The following is a 25,246-nucleotide window of genomic DNA, read 5'->3' on the forward strand; positions in this document are numbered from 1 at the left end:
TTGAACTAATGTAAAGAATGTGCTCACATCTGTGCTCCTTTCTGGGAGAATGGAGGGTCAGGGAGATATGAGAGGAATACATTGTTGTTTGTTCTGCACATCATAAGGAATATCGGCTTCCAGGATATTGAAGAAAGTAGGGGGACACTGAGTTTTGGTGGATTGAATGTGGTTGTCTGATTTACAGAACTAAAATCTCTTAATGATGTAAACATTACCTTCAAGTGATTTGACTACTGGAGAGAAAGAGGAATATCTATACACAGATAATGTATACTGGGAAAAAGATATGAGATGAAGAAAAGAATGTGGACTTTTGTATTAAGACAGGTTTCTGCCCTGGATTTGCCATTAACTCATGAGATAGTTAAGGATGAGTCCTTTAAGATAACTGCTTCAGTTATCTTGTTTTTAAAGCTAAAGCATTAATATATTTTAACACACTAGCAGCAAGGTTTTAATAATGAAGTCTAATGCTAAAATTCTTAATCTGTTTTGATAATAAATGAGAAATCACAATAATATTTGCTGATTTGTTATCTATATCACCAACAGGCATAGCACAGTAAAGATGCTATCCTGAGTGTTGCCTGTATATGAACTGGACCAGTTGGTAGAGCTTTCCTGGATAGCTTTTGTTTATGACATGAGGCATTGAAGCTGTCTATCATCTGTCTTTCCATGGAAATGTACCTAAATCCATAGTGATCTCCATAAGTTAAAGTAAGTTAATTAACTGTTGAGAAATAAGTGCATGCTCTCTGTGAAGGTCACGGAGACTACCTTCAGTTCTAACATTAATGCATAGTTTGAATTCACTCATGAAATTACAGTAGATTTGAATTTAAAAGTAAAAACAAGCAGATGAAAAGGAAGTTAGAAACCAACAAAAGCTCTGATGCCTGTTTCCAGTTTTTTTTTATGTGAAAAGGGCAAACCAACCCTGCTTAGCTTAGTTGAGTAAAAATGTGAATTTTTCTCCTCCATTGCCTATGAGAGATAGCTTTGAATTCAGAGGCCTCTGGTGATGCATTTTTTAAATGTATCCTTTTCTGGGGTCCTCTTATTTCACTTTGTCACCCTCTTTCTTTCTTTTTGTATTCGATATATTCTTTATTTACATTTCAAGTGATTTTCCCTTTCCTGGATCCCCCTCTCCGAAAGTCCCATAAGCCCTCTTCCCTCCCCCTGTTCCCCAATCCACCCCTTCCCTCTTCCCTGTCCTGGTATTCCCCTATACTGCTTCACTGAGCCTTTCCAGGACCAAGGGACACTCCTTCCTTCTTCTTGGACATCATTTGATATGTGAATTGTGTCTTAGGTAGTCCAAGCTTCTAGGCTAATATCCATTTATTAGTGAGTGCATACCATGAGTGTTCTTTTGAGACTAGGTTACCTCACTTAGGGTGATGTTCACCAGTTCCATCCGTTTGTTTAAGAATTTCATGAATTCATTGTTTCTCATGGCTGAATAGTACTCCGCTGTGTATATATACCACATTTTCTGTATCTATTCCCCTGTTGAGGGACATCTGGGTTCTTTCTAGCTTCTGGCTATTAGAAATAGGGCTGCTATGAACATAGTGGAGTATGTATCCTTATTACATGCTGGGGAATCCTCTGGGTATATGCCCAGGAGTGGTAAAGTGGGGTCCTCTGGAAGTATCATTCCCAGTTTTCTGAAGAACCGCCAGACTGATTTCCAGAGTGGTTGTACCAGCTTGCAACACCACCAGCAGTGGAGGAGTGTTCCTCTTTCTCCACATCCTGGCCAGCACTTGTTTTCTCCTAAGTTTTTGATATTATCCATTCTGACTGGTGTGAGGTGAAATCTCACAGTTGTTTTGATTTGCATTTCCCTGATGACTAAGGATGTTGACCATTTCTTTAGGTGCTTCTCAGCCATTCAAAATTCTTCAGGTGAAATTTTTTTATTTAGCTCAGTACCCCATTTTTTAAGGGGGATATTTGGCTCTCTGGAGTCTACCTTCTTGATTTCTGTGTATATTTTGGATATAAACCCTCTGTCAGATGTAGGGTTGGTAAAGATCTTTTCCCAATTTGTTGGTTGCCATTTTGTCCTTTTGGCAATGTTCTTTGACTTACAGAAACTTTGTAGTTTTATGAGGTCCCATCTGTCAATTCTTGATATTAGAGCATAAGCTATTGTGTCACACTCTTTCAAAGATAATGTATTTTTGGCTGCTTACTGCTCAGCCCAGGCTTGCCTCAAGCTTATGATTCTTCTACTTCTATCTCCCAAGTTTATATTCCTTGTCAGTGTCATTACGTGCAGCCCAACAAAACAATCAAACCCAGAACAACAACAACAAAATAAAAAAAAAATGAAAAACAAGACCTACAACCATTTTTATTTTCACTACTCTTCTTTCTTAGTTTTTCCAAAGCATTTATTGAGACTCTTCTGTGTTTCTAGGATCCTGTTTTATAAATGGCAGAGGCAAAAAAAAAGGATTGACAGTATTTATTAAGTACCCATTGATGGTAAGCCTTGTGTCACTGCATTTTACTTGAGAGATCTTATGCAATCTTAAGGACCCATTCTACAAGTAGAAACTAGTGCATAATCTGCTCTCCAGCTATCGTTCATACCCTTCTCAACATGTGTGATGTTATATGATGGTTGTCAGGTTATCCTGCTTCTAAACCCAGACAACATTCTCTCCCTTTGTGTTCTTTTCTTTTTGTCTTTTACCAAGTTTATTTCTCAAATTATATATACCTCTTTATATCTTATCTTCTTGACTATCTAAATAAAATTTGGGGTATGGCATTTATTCTACTTAAAAGTATAATGTATAACAAAGCCCTGTAATGTTTTCACTTTATTAGGAGATTACTGAAAACAGTGCTTATAAGAACTGGATGTATAAAATGATATTTCAGACGAGTTGGCAAACCTGAGCAGGGGATCACTAGATAAAGTACAATGCAGGAATATGGGGTATAGTCATGGGTATCCATATGTGCCCCACATAGAAGCAACTTATAAACATGACAAGGGCTCATATGAGGCAGCTTTGTGAAGAAATTCAACTTCTAAAAACGGCTAAACTCACAACCAGTGGCCAGTTGAGTCTCCTTCCTCATGTGTTTTCTAAGTGAGACAACTGCAGTCAGGAGAAATTCTCAGACTGCTGACAGAGGAAAAGAAAGCTGCTTTGCTCCAATAATGCTGGGAGTTTGACTAGAGACTGTGGGATTTTTCTAGGATAACTCATCAAAGTTGAGAGCACCTTGTGACCAGGGAGTGACTTGTGAGGCCTGCCAGTGGCATTCCTATCTTTTCTCAGTCTTTTCCAAGGCTTCCAGGTTTAGTGAGATGTCAGATGGTAAAAGGACAGCTATACAATCTACCTTACAACCACTAAGGGATAAATGTAACTATTAGCTCATTTCTTTTTGCCTCTGGTAACCCATGTCTCATTTTGTACAGCTGCTAAAATTTCCTAGTCCTCCATGCTACACATGATCATTATTTTATATTTTTTTCAGGTGTGAATGAATTAATCAGCCCTGTTATCACAGTATCTACAGGGGACCTGATTAAGAGCTTCTATCAGCGCTGGATAAAACAGTAGGTATTTAAACATTATCTTGACTTTTGTTCCAACATCCTTCCCCCATATAATACTCATTCACCCAAAGATAACTGGGCCTCTATTAGCTACCTGCTGCTTGTTTGCTGTTCTATATAGTAACCTACCATGTAGTGACAAGGTTATAACAGTGAAATGGAAATGATGTAACCTTGCATCACATAGAGGATTTGGTAAATTGTGTTATTTTAATTTTTCTCATTGTGGTAATATTAGAGCCTAGGAAAAAGTACAATTCATAATTAACCTACTTTTAATTGCTATATAGACATTTTGTCCATTGTCAATATTTCTGATATTATAAAACATAATGCATTATAATATTGCTTACATTTATTGCTGGTTTTTCAAGTCTCTTAAATCAAAGGGGAATACTTAAGTCATTTCATTCTAGTTTTGTCCCTATTTTTTGTGAGCTGTTCATTTCAAAGTTTTCAAAAAGAAACTAAAATATCAGGATACTGAGAATTTACAGAAATTAGATGTATGTAATGGGTATATAAACATTTCCAACATTAGTTACCATATATATAATTATGTAGGGGTGTATGTGTCTGTGTTTATGTATCTATGTGTCTATGTGTCCATGTGTCATGTCTGTGTGTCTGTGTCTGTATGTGGCTGTGTATATCTCACCCACCACACATTGGACTCTCTGCATAGACACAGTAAATAGAATAATAGTAGTATATTGAGAAAGAATATGATATTTTCTGAGATGGAAAATTAAGATGCATCAATATTATAGAGGTATTTGCCCACTTGTCAACAAGTCTTTAGTTGGAGACATTAGAATGGTGCAGTTTTCAGAATGAAAAACAAAGGCACTTTTTTCTTTTCGTATTCAAGAGGACTCTTCTCAAAATTCTATTAATTATATTACTCAAGCACCAACATAGATATAATCACTTCGGAGTTAATGTCTATTGCTTGTGGTTTTAAACTTAAAAAAAATGAAAAGTAGTAGGTGGGTTTTTGATTATTTGTGGTTTGTTTTTTTGCCTATTGTTTTTGGAAATAGAAAGACTTGATTACTCCACAAAGAGTAATAGGCATTGAGACTGTTTGGTATACACATGTATTCATGAAATGGCTACTGAGTAAAAAGTGAATAAATAAATCATGAGCAAAATAGAGTAATTAAACATGGGTATATTCTGCCGCTGACATGCTGTGCTGAAACAAATTATATCCTTAACCAGGAGGTTAGGTGTTTAATAGCCAATATCGCTACTATAGTATGCATGTCTTCTGCATGTGAATGTCATTATTTAATGCAATTTATTTCAATATGTATTCAATTTTGGGCATCTGGAAGCCACATTCAGGTTGCCGGACCCGTTCTTTCGAGGTGCATATTCTCCTAAAACAAGAAATACCTTTTTCTTGAGATATTTTCTTTTCTTTTCTTTTTTCTTTTTTCTCTTTTTCTTTTTCTTTTTCTTTTTCTTTTTCTTTTTCTTTTCTTTCTTTCTTTGTTTGTTGTTTATTATTTTTTACTTATTTACTTTACATCCTGCTCACTATACCCTCCTAGTCACCCCTCCCACAATCCTTCCCACATCCTCACTCCCATTCTCCTCTGAGTGGGTGGGGCCTTCTGAGTACTCACCTGCCCTCCTGGCACTTCAAGTCTTTGCTAGGCTAGGCCCACCCTTTGAGAGGTTTTCTAATGTAGTAAGAATGAGTATAGCAAAAGACAGGAGAAATAAAGTTAGGCACCGATCAACAGTGATAACACTTCTAAATTACCAAAATATGACACATGATAGAATAGCCTATGCAGCAAATGGCATGCATCTATCATCAAAAGTAACCATCTTTTAGCTCAAAAGAAGCATTATATGTGTATTGAAAGTATTAATGGATGGAAGTGCTGGATAATCTTTGTATTTTCGAGGAAATATGAAACTCTCTTAGTCAGAAAATTCAAAAAATTCTTTGATAATATAATACAGTGTTTTTTATCATATACACACAGTTTCAAAAAAAAAACACCTTTCAAGATAAAGTTGCGGTGTCCAAATATGCTTGATTCTGTGGTGTTTCACTAGAGAGTGGTCAACTTATAAGTGCCTCCACTCTCAGAAAAACTTCTCTTCCATAAGCTAACAATTGCCTGTAATTCTAGGGCTTCTAGTGGGACTGTGTTTCATACAACCCTCTCAATGCCGGGATTTGACCTAAAGCTACCATAGGTTTTATGGTAAAATTACTATAAAGTGTGTGTACACAGCTGCCCTGCTGTGCCTAGAAGATAAGGTTTATTGTAATCAAGCACTCCAGGCACTTATCCTCTTTCCTCTGACTCTTCCACAATGATTGCTGAGCCTCTGAATGGAGATTTATGATATATATTTTTCCTATGGGACTAAAAATTCTGCCATCTCTTATTCTAGGGCTGATGGCCAGTTTGAGTTCTCTGTGTTAGTCATCATCTTCAAATAAAAGCTTCTCTGATGATGGTTGGGAAATGCATTAATTTATGGGTCATTAGGAATTAGTTTAACATTTTACCAGCATTTTAAAAGTGGTAGGTTCGCCCCTAGGGCCTTTGATTTATATAGCTATAGGATCTTTGCCTGATAATAGTGCCAGGTATATGCGCTTTATCTTACAGGGCAGGCCTCAAGTCCAATCAGAAAGTTGGTGGTTGCTCCATTGATATTTGTACCTTTATTACATTGGTGGGCATGTTCTCCACAACCAATTATTATTGTAGTTCGCATGGTTCACAATTTGGTAAGAATGATTATTACTCCTCTGTCTGATAACTTCTGTAGTACTATAAAAGCTAGCCAGTAGAGATGAAGTTTCCAGGTTATTACAAGCTTGTTTTTTCCATATCCTATGTGATATCTTCAACAATACTGTCTTACCTTTACATTCTGAAGGGTAACCAAGAACAACAGCAAAAGGATTGTAATTTTTGGTGCTTTGTGGTTCAGTTTTTAGGAGCCCTGAAAGGTTCAAGTTAGTTGAATCTATTCGTCTTCTTGTGGAGTCCCTATCCTCTTTGAGTCCTCCAATCCTTCCCCCAACTTTTTCACATACTCCAAAGCTTCGTCTAATGTTTGGCTGTGGGTCTCTATATGTGTTCCTACTGGCTTTTGGGTGGAACCTCTTAAAGGAGAGTTATGTTAGTATCCTGTCTGTAAGCTTAACAGTGTTGTTAACAGTGCCAAGGATTGGTTATTGCTCATAAGATGGCTATCAACTTGGGCCAGTCTTTTGGTGAGCATTCCCTTTGTCTCTATCCCATATTTGTCCATGCATACCTTGTAGGTACGACACACTTTTGGTTGAAAGTATTGTGGGGGTTGGTGTCTTTGTCCACTTTGAGTCCTGACTGGCTATAGGAGATGACCTTTTCAGTTTTCATATCCCTGACTGCTAGGCATCTCATCTAGGAGTCGCCTCCATTGACTCCTGGGGCCTCCCCACATCCCAGTTCTCTAGTTTGACCTAGGGATGCTCTGTACCCTCACCCACAGCAGATTTCCATTCTCTCTCCTCTGCTTTTGCTATACTTGATCCCCCTGACCCATTCCCCTTTTCATCCTTTCTCCTACCCAGTTCCCTCTCTACCTCCACCTTTGATATCTCTGCTATTTCCCCTTCTGAGAAATATTCAAGCATCCTCCTTTGGACCATCCTTGTTATTTGTCTTTTTTGGGTCTGTGGATTGTAGTGTGTTTACTTGTACTTTATGGCTAATATCCACTTATAAGTGAGTACATAGCATGCATGCCCTTTTGGGTCTGTGTTACCTCACTCAGGATGACATTTTGTATTTCCATTTATTTGTCTGCAAAATTCATGAGGTCCTTGTTTTTAATAGCTGAAAGTATTCAGATGTGCAAATGGACCACATTTTCTGTATCCATTCTTCAGTTAAGGAGCATCTTGGTTGCTTTCTGTTTCTAGCTATTATGAATAAAAGCTGCTATGAACATAGTGGCACAAGTATCTTTGTAGGATGGTGCAGCATCTTTTGGGTATATGCCTAGGAGTGGTATAACTGGGCCTTGAGGTAGAGCTATTCCCAATTTTCTGAGAAACTGCCAACTTAATTTCCAGAGTGGTTGTTCAAATTTGCACTCCTACCAATAATGAAGGAATGTTCCATCATTATTTTTTTTTAATTTTAGCTTTAATCATCCTGACTGGGGTGAAATGAAAACTCAAAGTACTTTTATCTTGCAATTTCCTAATAACTATGGGTGTTAACATTTTAAAAATGTTCCTAAGCCTTTTGTGGTTCATCTTTTCTGAACTCTTTATTTAGTTCTATAATGCATTTTTTAATATGGGTTATTTGTTTTCTTGTTTTTTCCTTTTTTGGCTTCTTTATATATTCTAGATACTACCGCTCTGTTAATTGTATAACTGGTAAGATTTTTATCCCATTCAATAATCTACCTCATCACTTGAGTGATGGTGCTCTTTCCTGTACAGCCAATTCTTTTGTTTCATGAAGTCCCATTTATTGTTTTTCTTAATTCTTGTATTCTCAAGATCTTGTCTTCTTCTGACCCTACCTGGAAAACCTCATTAACTAGAAAGCCCAACTCACACTGATAATTCCATCTGTCCTTACCAATTGTTCCCATCCATAGCTGGTAGAATCTAGATTTCCACATCCTGAAATTCATGTCTTTGCAGCCATCTTTACCCATGCCAGTTGCATACACCTGATTCCTTCTCAAAGCAGACACGATTACTACAGACAACTGCATCCATTTTCACTATAGGAAGACCTCCCTCTTCAGAGAGAGTCATTAGACTTACACTTACCCTGGTGAGCTTCATTTTTCTTAGCTGATAGCCATGAAATCACTAATCAATGTATAGCTTCTTACTTAAGAGACAAGGAATACTTAAGAAATATTATTAAAAATTGAATAGAAACCAAATAAAATAATCTAATAAACAATAAAACCCATTTTTATTTTCCATCATATTTACAGTCCAGTAATTAGCCCCCTCCAGTTCTGTCTTCTGACATTTCCTTATCTCATTCTTCTTCCCCTATCTTCTAGAGCATGTCTCCACACTACCTCACCCCACTGCCATCCCATCAGACCTCCCTACTCCCTGGGGCCTCAAGTCTCTCTGGTGTTAGGTGCATCTTCTCTCACTGAGGCCAAACCAGACAGTCCTCTGCTGTATATGTGCTGGGGGCCTCAAACCAGCTGGTGTATGCTGCCTGGTTGGTGGTTCAGTGTCTGAGAGATCTCTAGGGTTCAGGTTAGTTGAGACTGCAGGTCTTCCTATGGGATGACCCTCCTCTACCACTTCTTCCAGATTTTCCCAAATTTAACCACAGAGGCCCCTGGCTTCTGTCCATTAGTTGGGTGTATCTGCATCTGAATTATTCAGCTGCTTATTGGGCCTTTCATAGGGCATCCATGCTATGTTCCTGTCTGTAAGTATACCATAGTAATAGTGTCAGGCCTTGGAGCCTCCCCTTGAGATGGGTCCCAGTTCGGGCAGGTAATTGAACCACCTTTCCCTCAGTCTCCTCTCCATTTTTGTTTATGCAGTTCTTTTAGATAGGAACAATGCTGGATCAGAGTTTTTGACTATGGGATGGCAACCCTATATCTTCACTTGATGCCTTGTCTTTCTGCTGGAGGTAGATTCTACAAGTTCCCCTACTGTTGGAAATTTTATGTAAGGTCCCTCCTTCCCTTTGAGTCCTTAGTGTCTCTCACCTCCCAGGCCTCTGGTACATTCTAGCCCCTCCCCTACTTCCCAAAGTTTCCACTCATTCTGCTGGCCCTAGATCTGGGTGGGAGATGGAAGAAAGAGGGAAAGAGGAAAGGGACCATAATCAGGTAGTGGAGTCAGGGTGTAACAAGAGTCGGGCCCTGACCCCACTACTTGATCATGGTCCCTTTCCTCTTTCTCCCATCTCCCACTCATATCCCTCCCTCCCTCTGCCTCCATGATTGCTTTCTTTTCCCTCCCAAGTGAAACTGAAACAATAAACCATCTTGTTCTTATGGGTCACTGAGGCTTTATTTTACATGTAGAACCACTGGAGAGTCTTGTTTGTGGCCACCCTAGAGATTATCCAATACACTAGCTTGGGAATAAAGTGACAGAAACAGTGATGGAACCAATCACATGATTACAAGGCTGGGATTTCCAACAGGGTTCCAAGTGATCAGACCTGGTTTCAGAAGTCTAAGGAAGCAGTAACATGGGTAGGACAAACATTGAGCTGACCTTGAGATACCTCTATGACACCAGGGCCAGGAAGATTCTAAGCAGCTGGTGGGTCTAAGCATCTCCAACCCATGCTTTACATGGTCAGGGGTTTCCTGAAGGACTTGTTGGAAACCTTGGCCTTGTTGCCCAGCTCTTCCTCAATTCTAAGGATTTGATTGTATCTGACTAGGTCATCAGATCAGCAAGGGGCACCATTATTGATCTGCCTAGTGCAGAACCCCTCCAAGAGGTCAATGATCAAATTAGCCTGACTCTCCCAAAAGTGATGACCATGGCACTCCTACCATTGAATTTGGACAGCTTGCATGTCTCAGTCGTGCAGAGAGGCTCAGTCAAAGTGCCGATCTGGTTCACTTTGAACAGGAGGCAATTGTAGGACTTCTTGCCCACAGTTTTGGCAGTCTGCTTAGGGTTGGTTACTATGATATCACCTCCAAACACTTGGACACAGGTACTAGCTCTGAACTTCTCCCAAGCTCCCCAGTTGTCCATGTCAAGTGTTCTTCTATAGACATCATGGCATACTCCTAGATGAAGGATTTATACAGGTCAGCTAGCTAGTCAGGTATGATGTGCTAGAGTCATAAGAAGACTTAAGTTCAGGGCATTCTTGCCAGATCTGTAGAACTCAAAGACAGCTAGATCCATTCCAATGACAACCTAGCCATCTTCAGCACCTCTAGCCATCTTTGTTCAGGATCTGAAGTACTAATGCACCCACATCACCCATATTGGTTTTACCCAATATCTCTACTTCGTGATATTCTTCAGGTTGTAGTAAATCTCTTCTCCAATGAGCATTGCTTCCAAGAAATAGGATACCCCACAGAGAGGATCATGAACATGATCATGAACATTGCCAGCTTGTTAGAAGCATGAGAATCACCATTAATCACATTAAAAGCTAGGACCAGTATGATGACTTCTGGGTTGCCAGCCAAGTCAGCGATGTGATGGTAAAGGGGCACTTCATTCTCCATGGCAGCAGCATTTCCAACAGTCAAGTACACTCCCATATCATTTGCACCAAATTTAGATTTATTTTCAGTGCACTCTATCTCGACTTTCAGTTTGCTTTTCTCTTGTTCCACAAAATTTAATTGTTTTTTGCTAAGCAGAACAGGTGTGATAGTTTTAATGATGGGCTCAGTAGCCTTTCAGATACTCTTCCCTGTGTAGTGCCCCAGTGGAGGCACAACTAGGCACAGCAGCTCAGAAGAGAACCATAGAGGTATACAGATCAACCTTAACAGTGGGATTGCCAACAGTCAAAGATTTCTCGGCATGGATCTTGAGAATAGACATGGTGAATGTTTGGCCACTGGATCTTCAAACAGGAAAAAAACAGGTTTCTGCACACATTGAAAAGAGTGTTAAGGAGTGACATGTATGCTGAAGTTCCTGAGCTTCTCTCAAAAACTATGTTGAATGGAGAGTTAGATGAAATTCATGACAAAAAGAAAATAAACATTGAAGTCATACAAAATCTGATACTCATGGTACCAGTGTTGTTCATCTTTTTAGGGCTTTCAAGAGAGGAGAGTTAGAATGCATTGTTACTAAGAGTTAAAAGGATACAGAAAACAGAACAGGATGGATATAGCTAGGATGGGAGAATGGAGCAAAGAGTATAAGGAGGGCTAAATAACAATATGGAAGAGAAATGCTACCATTTTAGATAAAATGTAGGGTTGATAAATATTTTAAATAATCTTAGGTTTGCTGCCTGCTTTAATTTTATGTAATCAATCAGTGAATGCTTATATGAAAGATGACTAGAAAGATGTAGAAATAAACTAATCCATTAGGGACCAATTATAGAAGAAATAATAGATGCACTTGACTATTGTTCTTTGTAAAATCTAAAGATAGCCAATTTCTTAGATCTGGAATTACATGGTCACTTACATAATTGTTGGAATGATTAATTAAACCCCCAAACTCTCCATATCTAATATTTTCCTACCCTAATATATACCTAAGTCAATAAGAGCATTGATGCTATATGAATTTAATTTTTTCCTGTGGGTTGGAGGTGTCCTTAAAATGTTTCAAAGTAAAAAGGTAGAAATTTTAATGAACTTGACCTAAATGAGCCTCAAAAATGTGACTAGCCACTTATTTAGTTTTCATTCTAGTGACATGAATATCTAATATTGACCTCATATTTCTAATAATAGACTTCACTGAAAATACTTCTTATTTTTGTTACATATTTTAGCTTAATAATCTCTTCTTTTCTTAGCTTTCAATAACTTGTATTTAAGGATCAAAACAACACATTTATAAATAGGAGGTAAATGCTAAAATTATATACAAACCCAACCTAACCCAGATTAAAATTCACAGGCTTACTGTGGTGTCTGGAGATTCTGAGGGACAATGGTGTAGAGTTAAATATTTAGCCTATATAATAACTGAAATAAGTAAGTAAACATTTGAACAAATAAAAAAATACATGTCCTAGTACACATTGTGCTAGGATAATCTTTGATAGTGGAAGCCTAGAACACCAATAAGAGATCAGACTGAAAAAAAAGAATAGTGCGTTTAGTGTTAAATTTTCAGATCTTTCTAGTGTAATTACAGGAGATATTTTAAATTGAATCTGATTTTAAAAAACAACTACAGACATATGTCAGTCTAAAATAAGAAAGTAGTATTAACGAAACAAAAGGGAAGTAGGACTAACACACATGTCAAAATGTTGTCAACAGGGATAAAATATGAATGTTGGTTCACTTCTGAAATTCTGTTGGGTATTACCAAATATGCTATGCTTCAAAAATACAAAAAAGGCCCATTTGCCAATGAGGGTTCTTTATTGTATTGCTGTTTATCTTAGGTAGGAGAGGCCCTTAGTTATTTTAGCCAATTTGAACTTGGAATAGAAGTTCTTTCTATAAATACATCTGCAAAATATTTGGAAAAGGATAGTTTCTCGATTTCTTAGATACTTTCAATTCAGCAAGACTTCATGAAAATAAGTTGCAATGCATTTCATTTTAAAGCTGAAAAATAGTAGCAAACTATACTACCCCAATGACCCTCTCATTAATTACAGTGCCAAATTGTTTTAGATCATGCAATATTGTCATACCTAAACTGCAAATATCATAATCAATGGCACTTATTAAAAAGGTATTTAGTAAGAGAATCAAGTATGTAGTGAGAGAATCAATGCATAAGTATGTCAAAATATTGGTTCTGCATCAAATTCTAAGACCTGGCCTGAACTCAAGCAGGAATTGTGATGACATCTGTTATCCTTAAGAAATTTTATCCTTGCCCTAAATGAGAGAAAAATTCGCATGCCTTTGGATCTAGTAACCCAAAGATCAATTGTGGGAAGAAAAGATTCATTTGTAAAGGACTCATGTGACAAAACTTATCACTAATGGGCAATTTGTGGATGCCTTTATATAAAAATTCATTTATAATTTCTGTGAAGATCTACAGTTTTGTTTGGTGGCTGATATTTTATCTTTTGTACTAATTAAAGACCAGGGGTGAGATACCTAATTGAGTATGTTATTACCTGGGTACTTGAACAATCTTGACTTTTCTTCATCTTACTTCTGTATCTTTCTTTGGAGATGAATTCAGAGCAGTGGGTCATAATTTTTGCTTGGTTTGTTTTACCAGAATATAAATAAAGAGGGATTGTCAGGGAGTACAGCAGAGTGATTTACTACTCAGTGCTTCTAACTAAGCCAGGAGGTGGGTACTCCACACAGAATTATTACTGGTGGAGGACCAAACAAGGAATCTACACATCTTCACTGCTTTGAGACAGTGTACCTGAGCTAGTTCTTACACTCACAATCCTTGATTGTCTACTCCTGGGTGCTAGAACCACAGACAAGTAAACTGTATCAGGCTTCCAACATTTGCCTGTAATTTGGCAGGAGACTGATTCTGAGTACCAAGAACTGATAAACAGAGAAACAAACAACAAACTTTATCTTCTTCTTCTTCTTCTTCTTCTTCTTCTTCTTCTTCTTCTTCTTCTTCTTCTTCTTCTTTGATATATTTTTTTATTTACATTTCAAATGATTTCCCATTTTCTGTCCCCCCACACCCCGAAAGTCCTATAAGCCCTTTTCCCTCCCCCTGCTCTCCCGTCCACCTTTCGAGTCAGGGTTTCTCTGTGTGTCCCTGGCTGTCCTGGAACTCACTCTGTAGACCAGGCTGGCCTCGAACTCAGAAATCCTCCTGCCTCTGCCTCCGTGGCCCTGGCTGTCCTGGAACTCACTCTGTAGACCAGGCTGGCCTTGAACTCAGAAATCCTCCTGCCTCGGCCTCCCAAGTGCTGGGATTAAGGCGTATGCCACCGCTGCCTGGCTCAAAATTCATTTTCTTTTACTAGTACTCAGGGGGCAAATGCTACGAGAGGTGTGTAGATCACAATACTGTTTTCTGATATTTTTGTCACTTCCTAAGGAAACCAAGGGATTGATGTTATTTTTCTATTGTGATAAAGAACCATGACCAAGGCAACTTATAAAAGAGTTAGAGCATGAGATGGTAGAGTAACGGAATGGCAGTAGAAACAGCTGAGAGCTCTCATTTTAAACCAGGAAACAGGAGGCTGGAGACCAAGTACTCAAGCATATGGGCCTATGGGTGCCGCTCACTGCAGGGTTATTTTCTGAAGTAGCTTCAACTAGAATCTGAAATCATGGAAAACTTGATAGAAGATTAAGAAGTAACTAACTAGAATCCTTTTTCTCTTGGTATATTAGAGAGAGCTTACCAACAAGATCCAGAAAATTACTTCTAGTCCAGCAAAAGGAAAAACTGTGTCATTCGGGGAAACTGAAGCTCATTTAAAATGACAGCATTCAGTGTTATATAAAATTATTATCTGCTATTGAAAATACAAAATGATGGGATCTTCATATTTCAGATTAATTGTCATGATCTTGGGATATCATTTTCACGTGGAAATTTTAAGTGTTACTACTGAACAGTAAATATTTTGTTGTCAGTGACATTTAATATTTTAAATCTTAAACCATAAGTCATTTTCCATGAACATTCTGAAATGGCTGAAGACCTCAGTGTATGTTTAGAGCAGTGGTTATCAATCTTCTTAATGCTGTAACCCCTTAATACTGTTGTTTATGTTGTGGTGACACCTAACCATAAAATCATAAATATAATTTTGCTACGGTTATGAATAAAAATGTGAGTATCTGATATGCAGCCCCTGTGAAAGTGTCATTTGACCCCCAAATGTACTGCAACACACAGGGTAAGAACCACTGGCTTAGAGGCTTCTCTACTATTTTTTGCTGTTCAAAACAAAATGCTATAGGATTTAGATAATATGAAAGAAAGGAACCCAGATATAAATGAACCACAATTAGCAATAGAAGAGAAAACAGTAAGCACAATGACTAGGCTGTGCTGATATAGTAAATGAGCTGAGAAGAAAAGACTGCAAAAGCTTTGGGACCTATTACATAGACTCCAGAAATTTTGAGTATGTGGAGGTATGGACATTACTTTGAGACAGTTGTCAGGTTTGAATTCTTCCCTTCAGTTCCTAAAGGTCTGACATTTCTAGCCTGAATGTTTTCCAGGGAGCAGACATCTTATCCTTACAAAGAAGGAAGATTGAGCCTTAGTCAACAAATGGGAAATATTTTTATTTTTCTTTTACTAAAGGAAAGCTTTTAGTCCCTTAAAAATCACACCATGTAGGTAGCCACCTACACACAAATCCTGGCCATTCCTCCGGTGAGGCCCTGGGGACAGGCTTTATTTTCCACTCCACCCTTGCTCTTTCTACCAGACCCCATAAGGTTGGTTTACTCCTTTACTTTCACAGGCTATTAATCCTGTGGATCAGTGGATAGGGCACACACTCAAAGAGAAAATTTTGAGGAGGATGGCAAAAAAGTGGAAAGGGCCAGAAGGATGTGATTATCTTGGACGTTAGTTTATTTTATGTAAGCTTGGAAGCTCATAACTTTCCTGTAAAAAAAAATCCCCTCTTCTTGTCCAAATGCTCATGTCTGGTCTGAGACACAAGGTGAACATTCAGAAAAGCTGAGGAAAATCCCCACAGCCCTGTCAGCACCGAGAACAGGAAATGCATACAGTTTCCCCACTGCAATGTAACTTGTGATCACCTCATTGCTGCTACCAAGTAAAAATAGGCAAACTTTAATGTGTAAAATGGAACTTTGTAGAATAGTGGCTTGTCCTCTAAAAGAAAAGAGCTGCAATACACAAACACAGAATAGCAAATCCATAAGGCACTGTATTTGGGCTAACTAGTTTAAAATTGTTTCTTTGGTATTTCAGAATTCCATTTGAAAGTCAGTTAATACTTTTAACTAGTGTTTTAATCTTATGTCCATATGAAAGTACTTGAGTTCCATTATGTATGAATTCTAAGTTAAACAACAGTCAACTAATGGAAGTTTATCTAATTGTGTAAAAAAGGTTATAGTAAATGAGTGGCATAAATGGTTCTTATCATTACATTATCATTTGCTTTAGAGGCTCAATAATCTTACTTGAATCTGAGATTCAGATACATATAGTTTGGCCTTGAAGGATAGACCAAATATCAATACATATAGATGGATTAGAGATAGAGCAATCTAATCCAAATGATGGGAGAAATGGAAGGGACATGTTTCTAAACAACTTGACTCTGGGCATGATATTATTGCTGTTTACACTCAAAGTACATTCTCAAATGTGTGTATTCCGTGAACTTTAAAATGTGCATTCCTTCTTTTAACATCTGGGCAATTATTGTTCAATTCATCAGTAATATATACTTCAAACACACACTGTAGTTAACCTAGGGATCAGAGTTTTAGGGACTTGACTGGAAAAATGGTAAATAATAAAGATAGATTAGCAAAACAATAGGAAACTCTTAAAGACCAACTGGCCTTATCATTTTTATGGATAGAGGAGACATTCTGCCATTGCCTTATGTATTGTTAGTTCTCACTACAGGCTTGAAAAGTCTTCAAGATTGTCTGCCCTCAGTACTATTGATATGTACTACTCTCCAAAATATAAAGTAATTTCAAACTATTATGTCTAAGGCAGTGGTAATGTGACTTGGCTTTATTCACTGGTGATGTGAGGCTGCGTGACCTGTTTCATGCTGAATCCAAATAATTTAGAGTACTTCTATAGCCAAGGAACAGGATACATTTTCTGTTGGAGAGAAAACAGCCCTCAAATCTCAGCAGAGACATTTGGAGTCATCTATACTCGTCTAAGTGAAGGATGGTAATATTCACAATAACTCTGTCTGCTTGTGTGCATCCTTCTGTTTTCATTAAGTTCAACTGTAGGAGTCTCACAGAAGTTGTAGAAGCTTCTAGAAATGACACTCTGGTAGAACACATTTCTTAATAATAATAAAAGGCCTGGTGGAACATCTAGTAGGCCGGACAAAATTTAGTGAATTCCCCAAGAGAAATAACCACAAAATACTTTCCTCAAAGTATTTGCTTACCACCATGTAGCACTTACCAGACAGCTCTTCCAGGGAATTTGTAAGATATTTGACTTCAAAAAAATTCAGAAATTAAAACCTGGAGATTTTGGCACTTACTGATCTAAATCCATAACACATTGTTCTGCTCTCTTTACCCTAGGGTTTGTTATCACAATATCATAATATTAATAGTGTTTCCTATACAGATGCACACAGCTGTTCAGCCTCACATAGTTTGCAGGTACTTGTGTGTGTGTGGGAGGGGTTCTATTTTATCATAGCCTATTAATGTGCATCTAACCGGAACTCTAAAATAAAATTGGCTTGTGAGCAAGCAATTGCTTATAACTTCAGATTAGGTGTTTTGTTTGTTTGTTTATTGTTGTTTGGTTAGTTTGGTTTTTTTTTAGTTGTTGTTTTGCAAAACTCCACAACCCCAAATAGCATCTCTATTGATAGTACATCTCAAAGATTACAACTAAATAATTGGATTACCTTCTATTTTATAATTTGAATTATTAAATATAGACATGCATTTTCATGGGGAAAAGAGGCTTACAGTATAACCTAATATATTCTTAGATAATAATATCTTAAGTATCACCAAAATGATACACAAAGCTTTCCCTGATATTCATTTGAAGCAAGAATCACCTAGAAAAGTAAATAAAGACACAATATAACAGAAACAAGCATTCTCATGAACGTAAGGAAAATTCAGCAAATCCTCATGTTATATAAACATAAATATATACTAATTCCTCTCAATGACTTTAGGAAATATTTTCTGACCTACATACACTGGAAACTTAATACAGTGATTTGGGACCTTTGCATCCTTCCCTTTCTCCTCCCCTCCCCCAGTTTATGAAATGTCTGACATAGTACTTCAAATAAATCTTTCATAGCATAATTGTCCTCTGAGAGACTCTACCCAGGAACTGACTGAAACAGATGTGGATAACCACAGGCAAACATTGGACAGAGGTCAGGACTCCAATGGAAGAGTTGGGGGAAGAACTGAAATCTCTGATGGGGACAGGAACCCCACAGGAAGACCAACACTGTCAACTAACCTGGACATCTAGGAACTCTAAGAGACTGACACCCCCTTCCCCCTGAACTGAAGAACACACATGGGCTGGAATGAGGCCCCTGGCACACATTTAGCAGACATGAAGCTCAGTCTCCCCAACAACTGAAGCAGACAATCTCTCTAAAGCTGTAGCCTGACTGTATCTGTTCCTTAAAAGGGCTGCCTTGTCTAGCCTCAGTGGGAACAGACGCACCTACTCTGGCAGAGATGGATTTGCCAGACTGGGGGAATCCCAGAGCAGGGTACCCTCTCAGTGGGTAAGGAGAGTGGAGATAGGGGAGAGATTCTGTGAGGGAGGACCGGGAATGAGCAGCATTAGAGATATAAATAAATAAAGATATAAAAATTATACAAAAATAAAATCAGGTTATTTTCAGGTACCTGTTATGGTGTAGATTCAGTATGTTTTCAGGACTGACCTCTTCCCTGGGGAAGATCACCTGTTTCACCCCCAAATTTTCTCAGTTTTCATAGTTTTCTCTGTAGGGTTGAAGCTTCACAGGTTTTCTCAATTAAGGTTGTTTTGTACACTGATGTTGTCCTTGTTCAGCTAATGCTTGCCTGTTCATGTTGATGAGAATTGATGGGTATAGCTTCTGGCATTACTAGCTACCACAATATTACAGCAACTTCCCCGATCTTCTGGCTCTTACAATATTTCATCACCCTCTTCTACAGTGTTCTCTGAGTCTTATGTGTGAAAGTGTTTTGAAGATGGATCATAGTGACTGGGCTTGACACTGGATTTTGATAGATCTCTGTAGAGATCGCTGTCTGTTGCAAAGATGTTTCCTTAATAAGGGGTGAAGACTACACTTATTTGTGAGTTTGGTGGCAAATGTTTATAGATTTTTTGTGAAGGATAATGTTGGTTTAGTGAGTTAGTAATTATACATTCTCCTCTAATGTATGGTTCCCTCTTACATGCTTTAATTATCTATGATAATATCTTGCACACTCTATAGCAACTTTTATTCATTTCCACCAGATTTTAATATTCAAAGAGAGAAAGGCTACATACATTTTTCCATTGTCTATGTTCCTAGTACCAAGTATGATACCTGGGAAAACTATAGATGCTGAACAAATATTGACCCAGTAAATATGTGATGAATATACCAAGTGAGGTTCTGAGAATCTATAGGACTGAAAGGAACACAAGACCTAGCCCATGACTTCAAAGAGTTTCTGAGTTAGTTGAGGTTGTGTATAATGTACAGGAGGACAGGAGCATAAACAGTGCACATATAAATAGCAAAAGTAAGGGGAAGTTGGGTCATTGAATATTTCAGGAAGAACAGGAAAATTGAGAAGGTTAGAAAGGTAGAAAGCAAGAAAACAAAAAAAGCAAGGGATTAAGGAAGAAAGGAAAGGAGAAAGGAAGAAAGGAAGAAAGGAAGGAAGGGAGGAAGGAAGGAAGGAAGGAAGGAAGGAAGGAAGGAAGGAAGGAAGGAAGGAAGGAAGATTAATGGGCAAAGATATGCTGCAGGCTAAGGCAGCGTCACTTTTACTTCCATCTGTGAAAACTAGGAAGGTAGTCTGAGGATTTTGCTAAAATACAGTAGTTGACCAGCTAGAAAATTAACAGATTACCCTTATGAAGGTACATGGTACTTTTATTAAGGTAACTATTGATTAACATTCTATAAAGCTCCTTTTTTTTAAGGATAGTATTTTTTCATTCAATATATTTTTATTTACATTTCAAATGATTTCCCTTTTTCTAGCCCCCCACTCCCCGAAAGTCCCATAAGCCCTCTTCCTTCCCTCTGTGCTCCCACCCACCCCTTCCCACTTCCCTGTTCTGGTTTTGCCGAATACTGCTTCACTGAGTCTTTCGAGAACCAGGGGCCACGCCTCCATTCTTCTTGTACCTCATTTGATGTGTGGATTATGTTTTGGGTATTCCAGTTTTCTAGGTTAATATCCACTTATTAGTGAGTGCATACCACGATTGGTCTTTTGAGTCTGGGTTACCTCACTTAGTATGATGTTCTCTAGCTCCATCCATTTGCCTAAGAATTTCATGAATTCATTGTTTCTAATGGCTGAATAGTACTCCATTGTGTAGATATACCACATTTTTTGCATCCACTCTTCTGTTGAGGGATACCTGGGTTCTTTCCAGCATCTGGCAATTATAAATAGGGCTGCTATGAACATAGTAGAGCATGTATCCTTATTACATGGTGGGGAATCCTCTGGGTATATGCCCAGGAGTGGTATAGCAGGATCTTCTGGAAGTGAGGTGCCCAGTTTTCTGAGGAACTACCGGACTGATTTCCAGAGTGGTTGTACCAATTTGCAACCCCACCAGCAGTAGAGGAGTGTTCCTCTTTCTCCACATCCTCGCCAGCACCTGCTGTCTCCTGAATTTTTAAACTTAGCCATTCTGACTGGTGTAAGGTGAAATCTCAGGGTTGTTTTGATTTGCATTTCCCTAATGACTAATGAAGTTGAGCATTTTTTAAGATGCTTCTCTGCCATCCGAAGTTCTTCAGGTGAGAATTCTTTGTTTAACTCTGTACCACATTTTTTAATAGGGTTATTTGGTTTTCTGGAGTCTAGCTTCTTGACTTCTTTATATATATTGGATATTAACCCTCTATCTGATGTAGGGTTGGTGAAGATCTTTTCCCAATTTGTTGGTTGCCGATTTGTCCTTTTGATGGTGTCCTTTGCCTTACAGAAACTTTGTAATTTTATGAGGTCCCATTTGTCAATTCTTCTTTTTTTTTTTTCAGAGTGAGTTTTTATTAAAGTTGTAAGGTTTCTTGAATGTAGGTCTACCTGCCTTCAAAAACATACCTAGGTTTCTGGAACGGATATCTGTAAATAGATATTTTCAAAATCAGCTATTGTCATTTATAAATGCATTGTTTTTCCCTGAAATATTAATGATTGTCCAACATTACTTTAAGGCTTTATAGATTTCAATTTTGGAAATTTTTTCAATGTTATATATAGTATCACATTTTATTAAAATCAAACAAAATATTAGGTTTAGTTTCTTCATAATTTACAGTAGTGAGTCATCTGAAAACTTTCATCTTTCTTAAGGAGGATGTGACATTATCTGTAATTTTCCATCTGAGAGGATATTTTACACACTTTAGTTCGGGTATGGTATCTTCTTGTACATATATATGTCTGCGTATCTTGACCAGAAAAGTCATCCTGGTAGCATAAGGACTGTGTTTCTCCCTTCCTCCATTCCTTCTTCCAAAGGCCCTCAGTGCAACGTCCTTCCTCTAAGCAGATGAAATGTGTGATCTTCTCTGAATTTGATTTTAATACCATTTTATCTCTTTGTAGGATGAGATTAGAATTTTAAATGTTCAAAATCCAACAACATTTAAGGAAAAATGATAGGAATTATCACATACCTGGAGTTTAGAAAGGACAGAATTGTATTTGCACATTATTACAGACTTGAATAATTTAGGTTATTTTTAGAATTGAATTGCTTAGAGGAATTATAGATGAGCTCAATTTAAACATCTCCAAAATGGCAGTACCTCATCCTGACTTCTGCAAATGCACATCATTTCATGATTTCTTTTTTTTTGTTTTGTTTTTTTAATTTTTTTATTCGATATAATTTATTTACATTTCAAATGATTTCCCCTTTTCTAGCCCCCCCCCCACTCCCCGAAAGTCCCGTAAGCCCCCTTCTCTTCCCCTGTCCTCCCTCCCACCCCTTCCCAGTTCCCCGTTCTGGTTTTGCCGAATACTGTTTCACTGAGTCTTTCCAGAACCAGGGACCGCTCCTCCTTTCTTCTTGTATCTCATTTTATGTGTGGATTATGTTTTGGGTATTCCAGTTTTCTAGGTTAATAACCACTTATTAGTGAGTGCATACCATGATTCACTTTTTGAGTCTGGGTTACCTCACTTAGTATGATGTTCTCTAGCTCCATCCATTTGCCTAAGAAATTCATGAATTCGTTGTTTCTAATGGCTGAATAGTACTCCATTGTGTAGATATACCACATTTTTTGCATCCACTCTTCTGTTGAGGGATACCTGGGTTCTTTCCAGCACCTGGCAATTATAAATAGGGCTGCTATGAACATAGTAGAGCATGTATCCTTATTACATGGTGGGGAATCCTCTGGGTATATGCCCAGGGGTGGTATAGCAGGATCTTCTGGAAGTGAGGTGCCCAGTTTTCGGAGGAACCGCCAGACTGATTTCCAGAGTGGTTTTACCAATTTGCAACCCCACCAGCAGTGGAGGAGTGTTCCTCTTTCTCCACACCCTCTCCAACACCTGCTGTCTCCTGAATTTTTAATCTTAGCCATTCTGACTGGTGTAAGATGAAATCTTAGTGTTGCTTTGATTTGTATTTCCCTAATGACTAATGAAGTTGAGCATTTTTTAAGATGCTTCTCCGCCATCCGAAGTTCTTCAGGTGAGAATTCTTTGTTTAACTCTGTACCCCATTTTTTAATAGGGTTGTTTGGTTTTCTGGAGTCTAACTTCTTGAGTTCTTTATATATATTGGATATTAGCCCTCTATCTGATGTAGGGTTGGTGAAGATCTTTTCCCAATTTGTTGGTTGCCGATTTGTCCTTTTGATGGTGTCCTTTGCCTTACAGAAACTTTGTAATTTTATGAGGTCCCATTTGTCAATTTTTGATCTTAGAGCATACACTATTGTTGTTCTGTTCAGAAACATTCTCCCTGTACCGATGTCCTCAAGGGTCTTCCCCAGTTTCTTTTCTATTAGCTTCAGAGTGTCTGGCTTTATGTGGAGGTCCTTGATCCATTTGGATTTGAGCTTAGTACAAGGAGACAAGGATGGATCAATTCGCATGCTGACCTCTAGTGGAACCAGCACCATTTGTTGAAAAGACTATCTTTTTTCCATTGGATGTTTTCAGCCCCTTTGTCGAGGATCAAGTGGCCATAGGTGTGTGGGTTCATATCTGGATCTTCAATCCTGTTCCATTGATCTGCCTGCCTGTCACTGTACCAATACCATGCAGTTTTTAACACTATTGCTCTGTAGTATCGCTTGAGGTCAGGGATACTGATTCCCCCAGAATTTAACAAATTGGGAAAAGATCTTCACCAATCCTACATCAGATAGAGGGCTAATATCCAATCTATATAAAGAACTCAAGAAGTTAGACTACAGAAAACAAAACAACCCTATTAAAAATGGGGTACAGAGTTAAACAAAGAATTCTCACCTGAAGAACTTCGGATGGCGGAGAAGCATCTTAAAAAATGTTCAACTTCATTAGTCATTAGGGAAATGCAAATCAAAACAACCCTGAGATTTCACTTAACACCAGTCAGAATGGCTAAGATTAAAATTAAGGAGACAGCAGGTGTTGGAGAGGATGTGGAGAAAGAGGAACACTCCTTCACTGCTGGTGGGGTTGCAAATTGGTACAACCACTCTGGAAATCAGTCTGGCGGTTCCTCTGAAAACTGGGCACCTCACTTCCAGAAGATCCTGCTATACCACTCCTGGGCATATATATACCCAGAGGATTCCCCACCATGTAATAAGGATACATGCTCTACTATGTTCATAGCAGCCCTATTTATAATTGCCAAATGCTGGAAAGAACCCAGGTATCCCTCAACAGAAGAGTGGATGCAAAAAATGTGGTATATCTACACAATGGAGTACTATTCAGCCATTAGAAACAATGAATTCATGAAATTCTTAGGCAAATGGATGGAGCTAGAGAACATCATACTAAGTGAGATAACCCAGACTCAAAAGATCAATCATGGTATGCACTCACTAATAAGTGGATATTAGCCTAGAAAACTGGAATACTCCAAACATAATCCATACATCAAATGAGGTACAAGAAGAAAGGAGGAGTGGCCCCTTGTTCTGGAAAGACTCAGTGAAGCAGTATTCGGCAAAACCAGAACGGGGAAGTGGGAAGGGGTGGGTGGGAGGACAGGGGGAGAGAAGGAGGCTTATGGGACTTTTGGGGAGTGGGGGGGCTATAAAAGAGGAAATCATTTGAAATGTAAATAAAAAATATATCGAATAAAAAATAAATAAATAAATAAATAAATAAATAAATAAATAAAAAGAAAATGCAATTCCCTTTTTGTAGAGTGACATCCATTTATATTCTCTCCAATAAGGCAAAAAGCCCCCCTTTTCTCTACATCTTCATTACCACTTGTTTTCTTTTGAATTGTTGTAAAAGCTCTTTGTAATGGTTTGAGTGATATTTCATAGTAGTTTATAGTTTTCATTTCTCTCGTGATTTGTGGTGTTTGTACCTCTTCTGCCATCTAAATTTCTCTACAGTAATCACATGTGACTATATTTCAAAGATAATATTTATTTTCAGATTTGGACAGTTTTGTTAATACCTCTTCCAATATCCATGATATTTTTAACATTGATGTATAAAGGTTATAGTACCAAGTTTCTAAAATTTATTTATTTGAGAAATATCAAATATTTAACATCTTCAAGCTGAATGCCTTTTAAATAAAGTGAGACTCACATTTTTAGAGAAAACACAATATTTCACTTACCAGGAGATTTACTTACCAGGCAAAATAACAACAATAATTCCTTCAAGGGCTGAATCATACACACTTCAAACCACATGGAGTTGATAATCCAAAGCAGGATGTTTCATAATTCTCTTTTCATTTTTATTCTTCCCACGTATCTTAAAAGTCGATTAAATCCTTCTAGATTTCAGCAGCCTTGAGGCAATGATCCAAGTCCCTAAGCTAAAATTTGTTTACCTCAAAAGAAGGGTCATGGGCCCAGCTGAATCAGCCTTCGGGGGATTTGATTCTCTGTTCTGATGCTCTGC

General features: G+C 38.0%; 1 protein-coding gene and 1 pseudogene across 9 annotated transcripts in view; one reads left to right on the plus strand and one right to left on the minus strand.

The window, feature by feature from the left end:
• Window positions 1-25,246, plus strand: part of Gpr174 (G protein-coupled receptor 174) — a 40,347-nt gene that overhangs the window by 8,285 nt on the left and 6,816 nt on the right. For 4 of the 9 annotated variants that reach the window (XM_052171391.1, XM_052171394.1, XM_052171390.1 and 1 more), the window contains one exon: window positions 3,517-3,602. The gene's annotated coding sequence lies outside the window, so the exon portion shown is untranslated. Of the gene's footprint in view, window positions 1-555; window positions 724-2,437; window positions 2,506-3,516; window positions 3,603-25,246 lie in introns of all 9 variants that reach the window. The other 5 variants (XM_052171395.1, XM_052171399.1, XM_052171396.1 and 2 more) reach the window with 4 other exon arrangements.
• On the minus strand, window positions 9,931-11,162 carry LOC127674534 (alpha-enolase-like; annotated as a pseudogene).

The sequence above is a fragment of the Apodemus sylvaticus genome, chromosome X, assembly GCF_947179515.1.
Source record: "Apodemus sylvaticus chromosome X, mApoSyl1.1, whole genome shotgun sequence".
Lineage (NCBI taxonomy): Eukaryota > Metazoa > Chordata > Mammalia > Rodentia > Muridae > Apodemus > Apodemus sylvaticus.